The sequence below is a fragment of the Oncorhynchus gorbuscha genome, unplaced genomic scaffold (assembly GCF_021184085.1).
Source record: "Oncorhynchus gorbuscha isolate QuinsamMale2020 ecotype Even-year unplaced genomic scaffold, OgorEven_v1.0 Un_scaffold_963, whole genome shotgun sequence".
NCBI classification, from domain to species: domain Eukaryota; kingdom Metazoa; phylum Chordata; class Actinopteri; order Salmoniformes; family Salmonidae; genus Oncorhynchus; species Oncorhynchus gorbuscha.
Genome location: NW_025745898.1, coordinates 181 through 14,549, shown reverse-complemented (window position 1 = coordinate 14,549; position 14,369 = coordinate 181). Strand labels below are relative to the sequence as shown.

Here is a 14,369-nt window from a genome sequence, read left to right as displayed (position 1 = left end):
CAATCTAAGGTAACGCCAAGTAATTTAGTATCCTTAACTTGTTCAACAGCCACACCATTCATTACCAGATTCAGCTGAGGTCTAGCACTTAAGGAATGGTTTGTACCATATACAATGCTCTTAGTTTTAGAGATGTTCAGGACCAGAACAAACAGACAACAACTCTTTATTAAGGATTTCAGTGAATTCATTAGCTGTGGTTGCTGATGCATATATGGTTGAATCATCAGCATACATGGACACACGTGCCCTGCTTACATTTACATTTACATTTAAGTCATTTAGCAGACGCTCTTATCCAGAGCGACTTACAAATTGGTGCATTCACCTTATGACATCCAGTGGAACAACCACTTTACAATAGTGCATCTAAATATTTTAAGGGGGGAGGGGGTGAGAAGGATTACTTTATCCTATCCTAGGTATTCCTTAAAGAGGTGGGGTTTCAGGTGTCTCCGGAAGGTGGTGATTGACTCCGCTGTCCTGGCGTCATGAGGGAGTTTGTTCCACCATTGGGGAGCCAGAGCAGCGAACAGTTTTGACTGAGCTGAGCGGGAACTGTACTTCCTCAGTGGTAGGGAGGCGAGCAGGCCAGAGGTGGATGAACGCAGTGCCCTTATTTGGGTGTAGGGCCTGATCAGAGCCTGGAGGTACTGAGGTGCCGTTCCCCTCACAGCTCCGTAGGCAAGCACCATGGTCTTGTAGCGGATGCGAGCTTCAACTGGAAGCCAGTGGAGAGAGCGGAGGAGCGGGGTGACGTGAGAGAACTTGGGAAGGTTGAACACTAGTCGGGCTGCGGCGTTCTGGATGAGTTGTAGGGGTTTAATGGCACAGGCAGGGAGCCCAGCCAACAGCGAGTTGCAGTAATCCAGACGGGAGATGACAAGTGCCTGGATTAGGACCTGCGCCGCTTCCTGTGTGAGGCAGGGTCGTACTCTGCGGATGTTGTAGAGCATGAACCTACAGGAACGGGCCACCGCCTTGATGTTAGTTGAGAACGACAGTTTGTTGTCCAGGATCACGCCAAGGTTCTTAGCGCTCTGGGAGGAGGACACAATGGAGTTGTCAACCGTGATGGCGAGATCATGGAACGGGCAGTCCTTCCCCGGGAGGAAGAGCAGCTCCGTCTTGCCGAAGTTCAGCATGAGGTGGTGATCCGTCATCCACACTGATATGTCTGCCAGACATGCAGAGATGCGATTCGCCACCTGGTCATCAAATGCTTAATGTCAATGGCAGGTCATTGGTAAAAATAGAAACGTGTAGAGGGCCCAGAGAGCTGCCCTGCGGTATACCACACTTTCCATGTTGGACATTAGAGAAGCTTCCATTAAAGAAAACCCATTGAATTCTATTAGATAGATAGCTCTGAATCCACGATATGGCAGAGGTTGAAAAGCCATAAATAACACATACGTTTTTTCAACAACAGGTTATGGTCAATAATATCAAAGGCTGCACTGAAATCTACAGCTGCCACAATATTATTATTATCAATTTCTTTCAACCAATCATCATTCATTTGTGTCAGTGCAGTACATGTTGAGTGCCCTTCTCTATAAGCATGCTGAAAGTCTGTTGTTAATTTGTTTACAGAGAAATAGCATTGTATTTCATCAAACACAATTTATTTCCATCAGTTTGCTAAGATCTGGCAGCAAGCTTATAGGTCTGCTGTTAGAACCAGTAAAGGCTGCTTTACCACTCTTGGGTAGCGGAATTACTTTGGCTTTAGAGTCAGCTACCATCCTCAGTAGGAGTGGCTATAGAGTCAGCTACCATCCTCAGTAGGAGTGGCTTTAGAGTCAGCTACCATCCTCAGTAGGAGTGGCTATAGAGTCAGCTACCATCCTCAGTAGGGGTGGCTATAGAGTCAGCTACCATCCTCAGTAGGGGTGGCTATAGAGTCAGCTACCATCCTCAGTAGGAGTGGCTATAGAGTCAGCTACCATCCTCAGTAGGAGTGGCTATAGAGTCAGCTACCATCCTCAGTAGGAGTGGCTATAGAGTCAGCTACCATCCTCAGTAGGAGTGGCTATAGAGTCAGCTACCATCCTCAGTAGGAGTGGCTATAGAGTCAGCTACCATCCTCAGTAGGAGTGGCTATAGAGTCAGCTACCATCCTCAGTAGGAGTGGCTATAGAGTCAGCTACCATCCTCAGTAGGAGTGGCTATAGTCAGCTACCATCCTCAGTAGGAGTGGATATAGAGTCAGCTACCATCCTCAGTAGGAGTGGCTATAGAGTCAGCTACCATCCTCAGTAGGAGTGACTATAGAGTCAGCTACCATCCTCAGTAGGAGTGGCTATAGAGTCAGCTACCATCCTCAGTAGGAGTGGCTTTAGAGTCAGCTACCATCCTCAGTAGGAGTGGCTATAGAGTCAGCTACCATCCTCAGTAGGAGTGGCTATAGAGTCAGCTACCATCCTCAGTAGGAGTGGCTATAGTCAGCTACCATCCTCAGTAGGAGTGGATATAGAGTCAGCTACCATCCTCAGTAGGAGTGGCTATAGAGTCAGCTACCATCCTCAGTAGGAGTGGATATAGAGTCAGCTACCATCCTCAGTAGGAGTGGATATAGAGTCAGCTACCATCCTCAGTAGGAGTGACTATAGAGTCAGCTACCATCCTCAGTAGGAGTGGCTATAGAGTCAGCTACCATCCTCAGTAGGAGTGGCTATAGAGTCAGCTACCATCCTCAGTAGGAGTGGCTATAGAGTCAGCTACCATCCTCAGTAGGAGTGGCTATAGAGTCAGCTACCATCCTCAGTAGGAGTGGCTATAGAGTCAGCTACCATCCTCAGTAGGAGTGACTATAGAGTCAGCTACCATCCTCAGTAGGAGTGGCTATAGAGTCAGCTACCATCCTCAGTAGGAGTGGCTATAGAGTCAGCTACCATCCTCAGTAGGAGTGGCTATAGAGTCAGCTACCATCCTCAGTAGGAGTGGCTATAGAGTTAGCTACCATCCTCAGTAGGAGTGGCTATAGAGTCAGCTACCATCCTCAGTAGGAGTGGCTATAGAGTCAGCTACCATCCTCAGTAGGAGTGGCTATAGAGTCAGCTACCATCCTCAGTAGGAGTGGCTTTAGAGTCAGCTACCATCCTCAGTAGGAGTGGCTATAGAGTCAGCTACCATCCTCAGTAGGAGTGGCTATAGTCAGCTACCATCCTCAGTAGGAGTGGATATAGAGTCAGCTACCATCCTCAGTAGGAGTGGCTATAGAGTCAGCTACCATCCTCAGTAGGAGTGGCTATAGAGTCAGCTACCATTCTCAGTAGGAGTGGCTATAGAGTCAGCTACCATCCTCAGTAGGAGTGGCTATAGAGTCAGCTACCATCCTCAGTAGGAGTGGCTATAGTCAGCTACCATCCTCAGTAGGAGTGGCTATAGTCAGCTACCATCCTCAGTAGGAGTGGATATAGAGTCAGCTACCATCCTCAGTAGGAGTGGCTATAGAGTCAGAGATACCATCCTCAGTAGGAGTGGCTTTAGAGTCAGCTACCATCCTCAGTAGGAGTGACTATAGAGTCAGCTACCATCCTCAGTAGGAGTGGCTATAGAGTCAGCTACCATTCTCAGTAGGAGTGGCTATAGAGTCAGCTACCATCCTCAGTAGGAGTGGCTATAGAGTCAGCTACCATCCTCAGTAGGAGTGGCTATAGAGTCAGCTACCATCCTCAGTAGGAGTGGCTATAGAGTCAGCTACCATCCTCAGTAGGAGTGGCTATAGAGTCAGCTACCATTCTCAGTAGGAGTGGCTATAGAGTCAGCTACCATCCTCAGTAGGAGTGGCTATAGAGTCAGCTACCATCCTCAGTAGGAGTGGCTATAGAGTCAGCTACCATCCTCAGTAGGAGTGGCTATAGTCAGCTACCATCCTCAGTAGGAGTGGCTATAGAGTCAGCTACCATCCTCAGTAGGAGTGGATATAGAGTCAGCTACCATCCTCAGTAGGAGTGGCTATAGAGTCAGATACCATCCTCAGTAGGAGTGGCTATAGAGTCAGCTACCATCCTCAGTAGGAGTGGCTATAGAGTCAGCTACCATCCTCAGTAGGAGTGGCTATAGAGTCAGCTACCATCCTCAGTAGGAGTGGCTATAGAGTCAGCTACCATCCTCAGTAGGAGTGGCTATAGAGTCAGCTACCATCCTCAGTAGGAGTGGCTATAGAGTCAGCTACCATCCTCAGTAGGAGTGGCTATAGAGTCAGCTACCATCCTCAGTAGGAGTGGCTATAGAGTCAGCTACCATTCTCAGTAGGAGTGGCTATAGAGTCAGCTACCATCCTCAGTAGGAGTGGATATAGAGTCAGCTACCATCCTCAGTAGGAGTGGCTATAGAGTCAGCTACCATCCTCAGTAGGAGTGGCTATAGTCAGCTACCATCCTCAGTAGGAGTGGCTATAGAGTCAGCTACCATCCTCAGTAGGAGTGGATATAGAGTCAGCTACCATCCTCAGTAGGAGTGGCTATAGAGTCAGATACCATCCTCAGTAGGAGTGGCTATAGAGTCAGCTACCATCCTCAGTAGGAGTGGCTATAGAGTCAGCTACCATCCTCAGTAGGAGTGGCTATAGAGTCAGCTACCATCCTCAGTAGGAGTGGCTATAGAGTCAGCTATCATCCTCAGTAGGAGTGGCTATAGAGTCAGCTACCATCCTCAGTAGGAGTGGCTATAGTCAGCTACCATCCTCAGTAGGAGTGGCTATAGTCAGCTACCATCCTCAGTAGGAGTGGCTATAGAGTCAGCTACCATCCTTAGTAGGAGTGGCTATAGAGTCAGCTACCATCCTCAGTAGGCGTGGCTATAGAGTCAGCTACCATCCTCAGTAGGAGTGGCTATAGAGTCAGCTACCATCCTCAGTAGGAGTGGCTATAGAGTCAGCTACCATCCTCAGTAGGAGTGACTATAGAGTCAGCTACCATCCTCAGTAGGAGTGGCTATAGAGTCAGATACCATCCTCAGTAGGAGTGGCTATAGAGTTAGCTACCATCCTCAGTAGGAGTGGCTATAGAGTTAGCTACCATCCTCAGTAGGAGTGGATATAGAGTCAGCTACCATCCTCAGTAGGGGTGGCTATAGAGTCAGCTACCATCCTCAGTAGGAGTGGCTATAGAGTCAGCTACCATCCTCAGTAGGAGTGGCTATAGAGTCAGCTACCATCCTCAGTAGGAGTGGCTATAGAGTCAGCTACCATCCTCAGTAGGAGTGGCTATAGAGTCAGCTACCATCCTCAGTAGGAGTGGCTATAGAGTCAGCTACCATCCTCAGTAGGAGTGGCTATAGAGTCAGATACCATCCTCAGTAGGAGTGGCTATAGAGTCAGCTACCATCCTCAGTAGGAGTGGCTATAGAGTCAGCTACCATCCTCAGTAGGAGTGGCTATAGAGTCAGCTGCCATCTGCAGTAGGAGTGGATATAGAGTCAGCTACCATCCTCAGTAGGAGTGGCTATAGAGTCAGCTACCATCCTCAGTAGGAGTGGCTATAGTCAGCTACCATCCTCAGTAGGAGTGGCTATAGAGTCAGCTACCATCCTCAGTAGGAGTGGCTATAGAGTCAGCTACCATCCTCAGTAGGAGTGGCTATAGAGTTAGCTACCATCCTCAGTAGGAGTGGCTATAGAGTTAGCTACCATCCTCAGTAGGAGTGGATATAGAGTCAGCTACCATCCTCAGTAGGAGTGGCTATAGAGTCAGCTACCATCCTCAGTAGGAGTGGCTATAGAGTCAGCTACCATCCTCAGTAGGAGTGGCTATAGAGTCAGCTACCATCCTCAGTAGGAGTGGATATAGAGTCAGCTACCATCCTCAGTAGGAGTGGCTATAGAGTCAGCTACCATCCTCAGTAGGAGTGGCTATAGAGTCAGCTACCATCCTCAGTAGGAGTGGCTATAGAGTCAGCTACCATCCTCAGTAGGAGTGGATATAGAGTTAGCTACCATCCTCAGTAGGAGTGGCTATAGAGTCAGCTACCATCCTCAGTAGGAGTGGCTATAGAGTCAGCTACCATCCTCAGTAGCTTTCCATCTAAGTTGTCAATGCCAGGAGGTTTGTCATTATTGATCGATAACAATAATTTTCCCACCTCTCCCGCACTAACTTTACAAAATTCAAACTAAGTTAACCAACTGTTCCCTGGGCAACAAAGACGTGGATGTCACATTTCAGTTGAATGCATTCAGTTGTACAACTGACTAGGAACCTCCCCTTTCCCACTTTATTTGTGTATTTATGTCAAATATGTCAAATAATTCAGGAATAGCTGCTAAAAGGGTTCTTCGGCTGTCCACATAGAAGAACCCTTTGAAGAACCCTTGTCTCCTATAGGGACAGCCAAAGAACCCTTTTCTGTCATGTTTGTCATTTATTATCATGTCTTGTCCCTGTGCTCCCCATTCTATCCGTTTCCCTCTGCTGGTCTTATTAGGTTCTTTCCCTCTTTCTATCCCTCTCTCTCCCCTCCCTCTCTCACTCTCTCGCTCCTCTCTCTTCTCTCTATCGTTCCGTTCCTGCTCCCAGCTGTTCCTATTCCCTAATCATCATTTAGTCTTCCCACACCTGTTCCCGATCCTTTCCCCTGATTAGAGTCCCTATTTCTTCCTTTGTGTTCCGTTCCTGTCCTGTCGGTTCCTTGTTTAGAATTCACCGTGCTGTGATTGTGTATCGCCCTGTCCTGTCGTGTTTTTGCCTTCATCAGATGCTGCGTGTGAGCAGGTGTCTCTGTCAGCTACGGCCTGCGCCTACCCGAAGCGACCTGCAGTCTGTGGCCGCTTCTCCTGTTATTCCCCTCTACAGACTAGAGGATTTCTGTTATTCCCTGTTTGGACATTTCCTGTTAAGGATTCAGGATTTGTCGTTTTCTGTTTGGACTTGAATAAACTCTGTTTCTGTTAAGTCGCTTTTGGGTCCTCTTTCACCTGCATGACAGAAGGATCCGACCAAGGAATGGACCCAGCGACTTCAGACGCTCGTTACACTGCCGTCAAGATCCAAGGAGCCATGCTCGGCAGACACGAGCAGGAATTGTCTGCTGCTCGCCATGCCGTGGAGAACCTGGCCGCTCAGGTTTCCGACCTCTCTGGACAGTTCCAGAGTCTACGTCTCGTGCCACCTGTTACTTCCTGGTCTGCCGAGCCTCCAGAACCTAGGGTTAATAACCCACCTTGCTACTCCGGGCAGCCCACTGAGTGCCGCTCCTTTCTCACGCAGTGTGAGATTGTGTTCTCTCTCCAACCCAACACATACTCTAGAGAGAGAGCTCGGGTTGCTTACGTCATTTCACTCCTTACTGGCCGGGCTCGAGAATGGGGCACAGCTATCTGGGAGGCAAGGGCTGATTGCTCTAACAAGTTCCAGAACTTTAAAGAGGAGATGATTCGGTTTTTGACCGTTCAGTTTTTGGTAGGGAGGCTTCTAGGGCCCTGGCTTCCTTATGCCAAGGTGAACGGTCCATAACGGATTATTCTATTGAGTTTCGCACTCTTGCTGCCTCTAGTGAGTGGAACGAGCCGGCGCTGCTCGCTCGTTTTCTGGAGGGACTCCACGCAGTGGTTAAGGATGAGATTCTCTCCCGGGAGGTTCCTTCAGATGTGGACTCTTTGATTGCTCTCGCCATCCGCATAGAACGACGGGTAGATCTTCGTCACCGGGCTCGTGGAAGAGAGCTCGCATCAACGGTGTTTCCCTGCTCCGCATCGCAACCATCTCCCTCCTCTGGCTTTGAGACTGAGCCCATGCAGCTGGGAGGGATTCGCATCTCGACTAAGGAGAGGGAACGGAGGATCACCAACCGCCTGTGCCTCTATTGCGGAGTTGCTGGACATTTTGTTAATTCATGTCCAGTAAGAGGCCAGAGCCCATCAGTAAGCGGAGGGCTACTGGTGAGCGCTACTACTCAGGTCTCTTCATCTAGATCTTGTACTACTATGTCGGTCCATCTACGCTGGACCGGTTCGGGTGCTACATGCAGTGCCTTGATTGACTCTGGGGCTGAGGGTTGTTTCATGGACGAAGCATGGGTTCGGAAACATAACATTCCTTTCAGACCGTTAGTCAAGCCTACGCCCATGTTTGCCTTAGATGGTAGTCATCTTCCCAGTATCAAATTTGAGACACTACCTTTAACTCTCACAGTATCTGGTAACCACAGTGAGACTATTTCTTTTTTGATTTTCCGTTCACCGTTTACACCTGTTGTTTTGGGTCATCCCTGGCTAGTATGTCATAATCCTTCTATTAATTGGTCTAGTAATTCTATCCTATCCTGGAACGTTTCTTGTCATGTGAAGTGTTTAATGTCTGCCATCCCTCCCGTTTCTTCTGTCCCTACTTCTCAGGAGGAACCTGGCGATTTGACAGGAGTGCCGGAGGAATATCATGATCTGCGCACGGTCTTCAGTCGGTCCCGAGCCAACTCCCTTCCTCCTCACCGGTCGTATGATTGTAGTATTGATCTCCTTCCGGGGACCACTCCTCCTCGAGGTAGACTATACTCTCTGTCGGCTCCCGAACGTAAGGCTCTCGAGGATTATTTGTCTGTGTCTCTTGACGCCGGTACCATAGTGCCTTCTTCCTCTCCGGCCGGGGCGGGGTTCTTTTTGTTAAGAAGAAGGACGGTACTCTGCGCCCCTGCGTGATTATCGAGGGCTGAATGACATAACGGTTAAGAATCGTTATCCGCTTCCCCTTATGTCATCAGCCTTCGAGATTCTGCAGGGAGCCAGGTGCTTTACTAAGTTGGACCTTCGTAACGCTTACCATCTCGTGCGCATCAGAGAGGGGGACGAGTGGAAAACGGCGTTTAACACTCCGTTAGGGCATTTTGAGTACCGGGTTCTGCCGTTCGGTCTCGCCAATGCGCCAGCTGTTTTTCAGGCATTAGTTAATGATGTTCTGAGAGACATGCTGAACATCTTTGTTTTTGTCTATCTTGACGATATCCTGATTTTTTCTCCGTCACTCGAGATTCATGTTCAGCACGTTCGACGTGTTCTACAGCGCCTTTTAGAGAATTGTCTCTACGTAAAGGCTGAGAAGTGCTCTTTTCATGTCTCCTCCGTTACTTTTCTCGGTTCCGTTATTTCCGCTGAAGGCATTCAGATGGATTCCGCTAAGGTCCAAGCTGTCAGTGATTGGCCCGTTCCAAGGTCACGTGTCGAGTTGCAGCGCTTTTAGGTTTCGCTAATTTCTATCAGCGTTTCATTCGTAATTTCGGTCAAGTTGCTGCCCCTCTCACAGCTCTTACTTCTGTCAAGACGTGTTTTAAGTGGTCCGGTTCCGCCCAGGGAGCTTTTGATCTTCTAAAAGAACGTTTTACGTCCGCTCCTATCCTCGTTACTCCTGACGTCACTAGACAATTCATTGTCGAGGTTGACGCTTCAGAGGTAGGCGTGGGAGCCATTCTATCCCAGCGCTTCCAGTCTGACGATAAGGTTCATCCTTGCGCTTATTTTTCTCATCGCCTGTCGCCATCTGAGCGCAACTATGATGTGGGTAACCGTGAACTGCTCGCCATCCGCTTAGCCCTAGGCGAATGGCGACAGTGGTTGAGGGGGCGACCCGTTCCTTTTGTCGTTTGGACAGACCATAAGAACCTTGAGTACATCCGTTCTGCCAAACGACTTAATGCCCGTCAAGCTCGTTGGGCGTTGTTTTTCGCTCGTTTCGAGTTTGTGATTTCTTACCGTCCGGGTAGCAAGAACACCAAGCCTGATGCCTTATCCCGTCTGTTTAGTTCTTCTGTGGCTTCTACTGATCCCGAGGGGATTCTTCCTTATGGGCGTGTTGTCGGGTTAACAGTCTGGGGAATTGAAAGACAGGTTAAGCAAGCACTCACGCACACTGCGTCGCCGCGCGCTTGTCCTAGTAACCTCCTTTTCGTTCCTGTTTCCACTCGTCTGGCTGTTCTTCAGTGGGCTCACTCTGCCAAGTTAGCTGGTCATCCCGGTGTTCGAGGCACTCTTGCGTCTATTCGCCAGCGCTTTTGGTGGCCGACTCAGGAGCGTGACACGCGCCGTTTCGTGGCTGCTTGTTCGGACTGCGCGCAGACTAAGTCGGGTAACTCTCCTCCTGCCGGTCGTCTCAGACCGCTCCCCATTCCTTCTCGACCATGGTCTCACATCGCCTTAGACTTCATTACCGGTCTGCCTTTGTCTGCGGGGAAGACTGTGAGAGCCGCCAATAAACGCAGGATTAAGAGTCCAAGGTATTGTTGCGGCCAGAGAGTGTGGCTTTCCACTCGCAACCTTCCTCTTACGACAGCTTTCGTAAGTTGACTCCGCGGTTCATTGGTCCGTTCCGTGTCTCCCAGGTCGTCAATCCTGTCGCTGTGCGACTGCTTCTTCCGCGACATCTTCGTCGCGTCCATCCTGTCTTCCATGTCTCCTGTGTTAAGCCCTTTCTTCGCACCCCGTTCGTCTTCCCTCCCCCCTCCCGTCCTTGTCGAGAGCGCACCTATTTACAAGGTACATAAGATCATGGACATGCGTTCTCGGGACGGGGTCACCAATACTTAGTGGATTGGGAGGGTTACGGTCCTGAGGAGAGGAGTTGGGTTCCGTCTCGGGACGTGCTGGACCGTTCACTCATCGATGATTTCCTCCGTTGCCGCCAGGATTCCTCCTCGAGTGCGCCAGGAGGCGCTCGGTGAGTGGGGGGTACTGTCATGTTTGTCATTTATTATCATGTCTTGTCCCTGTGCTCCCCATTCTATTCGTTTCCCTCTGCTGGTCTTATTAGGTTCTTTCCCTCTTTCTATCCCTCTCTCTCCCCTCCCTCTCTCACTCTCTCGCTCTCTCTTCTCTCTATCGTCCGTTCCTGCTCCCAGCTGTTCCTATTCCCCTAATCATCATTTAGTCTTCCCACACCTGTTCCCGATCCTTTCCCCTGATTAGAGTCCCTATTTCTTCCTTTGTGTTCCGTTCCTGTCCTGTCGGTTCCTTGTTTAGAATTCACCGTGCTGTGATTGTGTATCGCCCTGTCCTGTCGTGTTTTTGCCTTCATCAGATGCTGCGTGTGAGCAGGTGTCTCTGTCAGCTACGGCCTGCGCCTACCCGAAGCGACCTGCAGTCTGTGGCCGCTTCTCCTGTTATTCCCCTCTACAGACTAGAGGATTTCTGTTATTCCCTGTTTGGACATTTCCTGTTAAGGATTCAGGATTTGTCGTTTTCTGTTTGGACTTGAATAAACTCTGTTTCTGTTAAGTCGCTTTTGGGTCCTCTTTCACCTGCATGACATTTTCTCCTATAGGGACAGCCAAAGAACCCTTTTGGAACCCTTTTTTCTAAGAGTGCATGTAAAGTTGCCTTATGGAATTTGAAATATACAATTCTCTCCCTCTCCCTCTCTCTCTCTCTCTCTCTCTCTCTCTCTCTCTCTCTCTCTCTCTCTCTCTCTCTCTCTCTCTCCCTCTCACTCTCCCTCTCTGCCCCTGTCCTATAGGGCCCACAGGGTGAGACTCACCTCCTCCGTTCTGATGGCAGAGGTAGGGGAACCTCCATACGTTCCCCAAGCCCACGCTGAAGCCCACCTGAGCCAGTACATACTGCAGCTTGCTGTCCCACGCCGGGCGGTCGTCTGCATCCCCAGACGACGCCACGCCCCCGGAGGTCCCCTGCAATCCCAAGTCCAGGAGCTCCGCCTCCGACCGACTCTCTCCCATCCTAGTGCCCTCCTCATCGCTAGGCAATGGAGGCTTCTCCATCTAGAGAAAGGAAATGAAGAACAGGTGTCCCAATAGAGATAGGTGTGTGTGTGTTTGTGTGTGTTTGTGTGTGTGTGTGTGTGTGTGTGTGTGTGTGTGTGTGTGTGTGTGTGTGTGTGTGTGTGTGTGTGTGTGTGTGTGTGTGTGTGTGTGTGTGTGTGTGTGTGTGTGTGTGTGTGTGTGTGTGTGTGTGTGTGTGTGTGTGTGTGTGTGTGTGTGTGTGTGTGTGTGTGTGTGTGTGTGTGTGTGTGAGTGAGTTTGTGTGTGTGTGTGTGTGTGTGTGTGTGTGTGTGTGTGTGTGTGTGTGTGTGTGTGTGTGTGTGTGTGTGTGTGTGTGTGTGTGTGTGTGTGTGAGTGTGTTTGTGTGTGTGTGTGTGTGAGTGAGTTTGTGTGTGTGTGTGTGTGTGAGTGAGTTTGTGTGTGTGTGTGTGAGTGAGCATGTGTGTGTGTGTGTGTGTGTGTGTGTGTGTGTGTGTGTGTGTGTGTGTGTGTGTGTGTGTGTGTGTGTGTGTGTGTGTGTGTGTGTGTGTGTGTGTGTGTGTGTTCCAGGAGTCCTGTGGCTGTCAGTGGTATCAGAGGTACTGAGTGAGTGAGTGAGTGAGTGAGTGAGTGAGTGAGTGAGTGAGTGAGTGTGTGTGTGTGTGTGTGTGTGTGTGTGTGTGTGTGTGTGTGTGTGTGTGTGTGTGTGTGTGTGTGTGTGTGTGTGTGTGTGTGAGTGTGTTTGTGTGTGTGTGAGTGTGTTTGTGTGTGTGTGTGTGAGTGTGTGTGTGTTCCAGGAGTGAGTGAGTGAGTGAGTGAGTGAGTGAGTGAGTGAGTGAGTGAGTGAGTGAGTGAGTGAGCATGTGTGTGTGTGTGTGTGTGTGTGTGTGTGTGTGTGTGTGTGTGTGTGTGTGTGTGTGTGTGTGTGTGTGTGTGTGTGTGTGTGTGTGTGTGTGTGTGTGTGTGTTCCAGGAGTCCTGTGGCTGTCAGTGGTATCAGAGGTACTGAGTGAGTGAGTGAGTGAGTGAGTGAGTGAGTGAGTGAGTGAGTGAGTGAGTGAGTGTGTGTGTGTGTGTGTGTGTGTGTGTGTGTGTGTGTGTGTGTGTGTGTGTGTGTGTGTGTGTGTGTGTGTGTGTGTGTGTGTGTGAGTGTGTTTGTGTGTGTGTGTGAGTGTGTTTGTGTGTGTGTGTGTGAGTGAGTTTGTGTGTGTGTGTGTGAGTGAGCATGTGTGTGTGTGTGTGTGTGTGTGTGTGTGTGTGTGTGTGTGTGTGTGTGTGTGTGTGTGTGTGTGTGTGTGTGTGTGTGTGTGTGTGTGTGTGTGTGTGTGTGTGTGTGTGTGTGTGTGTGTGTGTGTGCGTGCTACATTGATTTCTTTTTACATTTGACATTTGAGTCATTGAGCAGACACTTATCCAGAGTGACTAACATTATATATTATGTTAGCTGTCTGGGACAACCACATATCACAGTTGTAAAGAATCTATGAGCAAAGTCAGTGGTAGTAAGACCAGACTACTGCAGGTGTTAGAGCAGGAAAGGCAAGGGGTGCTCTTCACAGGCCTGCTAGATATGTCTCACATTATATACAATAAACAGTCAATAGACAATAAACGTGGGGCTTAATATACAGGTTCTGATAGTGAGTGGGTGTCAATAGACTGTAAACATGGGGCTTAATGTACAGGTTCTGATAGTGAGTGGGTGTCAATAGACTATAAACATGGGGCTTAATGTACAGGTTCTGATAGTGAGTGGGTGTCAATAGACTATAAACATGGGGCTTAATGTACAGGTTCTGATAGTGAGTGGGTGTCAATAGACTATAAACATGGGGCTTAATGTACAGGTTCTGATAGTGAGTGGGTGTCAATAGACTGTAAACATGGGGCTTAATGTACAGGTTCTGATAGTGAGTGGGTGTCAATAGACTATAAACATGGGGCTTAATGTACAGGTTCTGATAGTGAGTGGGTGTCAATAGACTATAAACATGGGGCTTAATGTACAGGTTCTGATAGTGAGTGGTGTCAATAGACTATAAACATGGGGCTTAATGTACAGGTTCTGATAGTGAGTGGGTGTCAATAGACTGTAAACATGGGGCTTAATGTACAGGTTCTGATAGTGAGTGGGTGTCAATAGACTATAAACATGGGGCTTAATGTACAGGTTCTGATAGTGAGTGGGTGTCAATAGACTATAAACATGGGGCTTAATGTACAGGTTCTGATAGTGAGTGGGTGTCAATAGACTATAAACATGGGGCTTAATGTACAGGTTCTGATAGTGGGGGGTTGTCAATAGACTATAAACATGGGGCTTAATGTACAGGTTCTGATAGTGAGTGGGTGTCAATAGACTATAAACATGGGGCTTAATGTACAGGGTCTGATAGTGAGGGTGTCAATAGACTATAAACATGGGGCTTAATGTACAGGGTCTGATAGTGAGGGGGTGTCAATAGACTATAAACATGGGGCTTAATGTACAGGTTCTGATAGTGGGGTGTCAATAGACTATAAACATGGGGCTTAATGTACAGGTTCTGATAGTGAGGGTGTCAATAGACTATAAACATGGGGCTTAACCTCTTGCTCCTACCTGGCACGCAGGGTCCCATCTAGAGCTCTGAAATGCAAATGCGCTACGCTAAATACTAATAGTATTAGTTAAAACTCAAACGTT

At 48.8% G+C, this 14,369-nt stretch overlaps 1 pseudogene; it reads right to left on the bottom strand.

Annotated features, from left to right (window-relative positions):
• Positions 1-11,700, bottom strand: part of LOC124020879 — a 53,032-nt pseudogene extending 41,332 nt beyond the window's left edge.
• Between the last annotated feature and the right edge of the window lie 2,669 nt (positions 11,701-14,369).